Source organism: Arachis ipaensis, chromosome B9 (genome assembly GCF_059453495.1).
Source record: "Arachis ipaensis isolate K30076 ecotype BB chromosome B9, ASM5945349v1, whole genome shotgun sequence".
In the NCBI taxonomy this organism is placed as follows: Eukaryota; Viridiplantae; Streptophyta; class Magnoliopsida; order Fabales; family Fabaceae; genus Arachis; species Arachis ipaensis.
Window position 1 is genome coordinate 77,096,071 of NC_142444.1, and position 5,019 is coordinate 77,101,089.

The window sequence follows — 5,019 nt, forward strand, 5'->3', positions numbered from 1 at the left end:
TTTGATCTTCTCTAAATTCATGGAGGATGATGGAGTGCTCTTGGTGCTCCACACTTAGTTGACCCATGTTAAAACTTAATTCTTCTAGGGAAGTGTTGATTTGCTCCCAATAATTCTGTGGAGGAAAGTGCATCCCCTGAGGCATCTCAGGGATTTCATGGTGAGGAATTTCCTCATGCTCATGTTGAGGTCCATGATCTCTTATTTGCTCCATCCTTTTCTTAGTGATGGGCTTGTCCTCTTCAATGAGGATGTCTCTCTCTATGTCAATTCCAGCCGAATTGCAGAGGTGGCAAATGAGGTGAGGAAAGGCTAACCTTGCCCAAGTGGAGGACTTGTCAGCCACCTTGTAAAGTTCTTGAGGTATAATCTCATGAACTTCTGCCTCCTCTCCAATCATGATACTATGGATTATGATGGCCCGGTCTATAGTAACTTCAGACCGGTTACTAGTAGGAATGATTGAGCGTTGAATGAAATCTAGCCATCCCCTAGCCACTGGTTTGAGGTCATGCCTTCTTAATTTAACCAGTTTGCCTCTTGAGTCAATTTTCCATTGAGCTCCTTCCTCACATATGTCTATGAAGACTTGGTCCAACCTTTGATCAAAGTTGACCCTTCTTGTATAGGGGCGTGCGTTCTCTTCTATCATTTGCAAGTTGAACGTCAGCCTTACAATTTTTGGACTGAAATCTAAGTATTTCCCCCGAACCATGGTGAGCCAATGCTTTGGATTCGGGTTCACACTTTGATCATGGTTCCTAGTGATCCATGCGTTTGGATAGAACTCTTGAACCATTAGGATCCCGACTTGTTGAATAGGGTTGGTGAGAACTTCCCAACCTCTCCTTTGGATCTCAAGTCGGATCTCTGGATACTTATTCTTTTTGAGATTGAAAGGAACCTCAGGGATCACTTTCTTCTTGGCCACAACTTCATAGAAGTGGTCTTGATGGACCTTTGAGATGAATCTCTCCATCTCTCATGACTCAGAAGTGGAAGCAATTGCCTTCCCTTTCCTCTTTCTAGAGGTTTCTCTGATCTTTGGTGCCATAAATGGTTATGGAAAAACAAAAAGCTATGCTTTTACCTCACCAAACATAAAATGTTTGCTCGTCCCCGAGCAAAAGAAAGAAAGTAGTAGAAGAAGAAGAAGATGGAGGAGATGGGGGGAGAAGATGTATTCGGCCAAGGAGAAGAAGAGAGTGTTGTGTTGTGTGAAAATAAAGAAGGAGTGAGGGGTTTATATAGGAGTGAGGGGGTGTGTAGGGTTCGGCCATTAGAGTTGAGTTTGGGAGGGAAATTAGTTTGAATTTTGAAGGTAGGTAGGGTTTATGGGGAAGAGAGGGTGGATGTGAGTGGTGAAGAGGTGATGGGAAAGAGTGATTGAGGTGATTGGTGAGGGGTATTTGGGGAAGAGTATTATGAAAAGGTGTTAAGAGGAGAGAAGAAAATGTGGGGGTTCTATGGGGTCCACAGATCTTCAGGGGATCCTGTGGGGTCCATAGATCCTGAGGGATCCTGTGGGGTCCACAGATCAAGTGGGGTCAAGGACTCAACATCCCTGCTCTAATTAGGCGTGTAAAACGCCCTTGTTGTGCAATCCTGGTGTTTAACGCCAGACTGATGCCTGTTTCTAGCGTTAAATGCCCAAATGTAGCTTGTTTCTAGTGTTTAACACCAGGTAGATGCTTGTTTCTGGCGTTAAACGCCAGCTTGGTGGCTGTTTCTGGCGTTAAACGCCAGACAGATGCTTGTTTCTGGCATTTAAACGCCAGACTGCTCTCCTCCAGGGTGTGCTGTTTTTAATGCTTTTTTTCATTTTTTTTTATTTTTCAGTAGTTTTTGTGACTCCACATGATCATCAACCTAATAAAACACGAAATAACAATGAGAAAACAAATTAGATATGATAACATTGGGTTGCCTCCCAACAAGTGCTTCTTTAATGTCAATAGCTTGACAGTGAGCTCCCATGGAGCCTCACAGATAATCAGAGCAAGGTTGTAACCTCCCAACACCAAACTTAGAGTTTGAATGTAGGGGTTCAACACCAAACTTAGAGTTTGGTTGTGGCCTCCCAACACCAAACTTAGAGTTTGACTGTGGGGGCTTTGATTGACTCTGCAGTGAGAGAAGCTTTTCATGCTTCCTCTCCATGGTTACAGAAGGAGATCCTTGAGTTTTAAACACAAGGTTGTCCTCATTCAGTTGAAGGATCAATTCTCTTCTGTCCACATCAATCACAGCTCTTGCTGTGGCTAGGAAGGGTCTTCCAAGGATGATGGATTCATCCTCATCCTTCCCAGTGTCTAGGATTATGAAATCAGCAGGGATGTAAAGGCCTTCAACCTTTACTAACACGTCCTCTACTAGTTCATAAGCCTATTTTCTTGAGTTGTATGCCATCTCTAATGAGATTATAACAGCTTGCACCCCAAAGATCCCAAGTTTCTCCATTACAGAGAGTGGCATTAAGTTTATTCCTGACCCCAGGTCACACAGAGCCTTCTCAAAGGTCATGGTGCCTATGTTACAGGAAATTAGGAATTTACCAGGATCCTGTCTCTTTTGAGGTAATTTCTGCCTATCCAATGCATCCAATTCATAGGTGAGCAAGGGAGGTTCATCTTCCCAAGTCTCATTGCCAAATAATTTGGCATCAGCTTCATGATTGCATCAAGGTACTTAGCAACGTGCTCTTCAGTAACATCTTCATTCTCTTCAGAAGAAGAATACTCATTAGAGCTCATGAAGGGCAGAAGAAGGTTTAATGGAATATCTATGGTCTCTAGGTGAGCCTCAGATTCCTTTGGTTCCTCATTGAGAAACTTCTTATTGGTCACTGGACGTCCCAGGAGGTCTTCCTCATTGGGATTCACGTCCTCTCCCTCCCTTGTAGGTTCGGCCATGATGCTTAAATCAATGGCCTTGCACTCTCTTTTTGGGTTCTCTTCTGTATTGCTTGGGAAAGTACTAGGAGGGGTTTTAGTGACTCTTTTACTCAGCTGGCCCACTTGTGACTCCAAATTTCTAATGGAGGACCTTGTTTCATTCATGAACCTTAAAGTGGCCTTAGATAGATCAGAGACTATATTTGCTAAGATAGATGGATTCTGCTAAGAATTCTCTGTCTATTGCCGAGTGGATGATGGAAAAGGTTTGCTATTGCTAAACCTGTTTTTTCCATCATTGTTAAAGCCTTGTTGAGGCTTTTGTTGATCGTTCCATGAGAAATTTGGATGATTTCTCCATGAGGGATTATAGGTGTTTCCATAGGGTTCACCCATGTAATTCACCTCTGCTATTACAGGGTTCTCAGGATCATAAGCTTCTTCTTCAGAAGATGCCTCTTTAGTACTGTTGGATGATTCCTTCAATCCATTTAGACTCTGAGAGATCATATTGACTTGCTGAGTCAATATTTTATTCTGATCCAATATGGCATTTAGAGTATCAATTTCAAGAACTCCCTTCCTCTGAGGCGTCCCATTATTCATAGGATTCCTTTCAGAAGTGTACATGAACTGGTTATTTGCAACCATGTCAATGAGTTCTTGAGCTTCTGCAGGCATTTTCTTTAGGTGAATGGATCCACCTACAGAAAGGTCCAATGACAACTTTGATAATTCAGACAGACCATCATAGAATATATCCGGGATGGTCCATTCTGAAAGCATGTTAGAAGGACACTTTTTGGTCAGTTCCTTGTATCTCTCCCAAGCTTCATAGAGGGATTCACCTTCCTTTTGTCTGAAGGTTTGAACATCCACTCTAAGCTTGCTAAGCTTTTGAGGAGGAAAAAACTTGGCTAAGAAAGTCGTGACCAGCTTATCCCAAGAGTTCAGGCTATCTTTAGTTTCAGAGTCCAACCATATTCTAGCTCAGTCTCTTATAGCAAATAGGAAAAGCATAAGCCTGTAGACCTCAGGATCAATCCCATTAGTCTTAACAGTATCACAGATTTGCAAGAATTCAGTTATGAACTGAAAAGGATCTTCAGATGGAAGTCCATGAAACTTGCAGTTTTGTTGCATCAGAGAAACTAGTTGAGGTTTAAGCTCAAAATTGTTTGCTCCAATGGTAGGGATGGAGATGCTTCTTCCATGTAAATTGGAATTTGGTGCAGTAAAGTCACCAAGCATCTTCCTTGCATTATTATTATTTTCGGCTATATCTCCTTCTTTTTCGAAATTTTCAGCCAGATTTTCTCCAGAGAGTTGTGCTTTAGCTTCCCTTAGCTTCCTCTTCAGAGTTCTTTCAGGTTTAGGATCGGCTTCAACAAGAATGTTCTTCTCCTTGTTCCTGCTCATATGAAAAAGAAGAGAACAGAAAATATGGAATCCTCTATGTCACAGTATAGAGATTCCTTTATGTGAGTAGAAGAAGATATGAATAGAAGATGGAAAATCCAAACACAAGGGTGAGGAGTAGGTTCGAATTCTTAGATGAAGAGGAGTGTTAGTAAATAAATAAATAAATAGAAAGAGGTGAGAGATGAGAAGAATAATTCGAAAATAAAAAAATATTTTAAAATTAAATTTAAAATTCGAAAATTAAAATTGAAATTAAATTAAATTAAATTTTTAAAACAATTAATTAATTAAAAAGGAAATTTGAAAAAGAGGGAAGGGATTTTCGAAAATTAGAGAGGGAGTTAGTTAGGTAGTTTTGAAAAAGATAAGAATCAAACAAAAAGTAAAGTGGTTAATTGAAAAAGATTTGAAAATCAAATTTGAAAAGATAAAAAGTTAGAAAAGATTTTGAAATTAAATTTTGAAAAAGATGTGATTGAAACTTATTTTGAAAAAGATTTGAAAAAGAAATTTAAAAAGATTTGATTTTGAAATCAAAGTTGTTTACTTGACTAACAAGAAACTAAAAGATATGATTTAAAATTTTAAAGATTAAACCTTTCTTACTAGGCAAGTAACAAACTAAAACTTTTAGAATCAATCACATTAAATGCTAATAAGATTTTCGAAAATTATGAAAAAGATTTTTGAAAATTAATTTTGA

The 5,019-nt window shown here is 39.5% G+C and overlaps 1 non-coding gene across 1 annotated transcript; it reads left to right on the forward strand.

Annotated features, from left to right (window-relative positions):
- Positions 1-3,674: 3,674 nt before the first annotated feature.
- LOC148545085 (small nucleolar RNA R71) lies at positions 3,675-3,782 on the forward strand. Its single transcript, XR_015901923.1, has one exon. It is a non-coding gene; the product is annotated as a small nucleolar RNA R71 (small nucleolar RNA).
- The last annotated feature ends 1,237 nt before the right edge of the window (positions 3,783-5,019 follow it).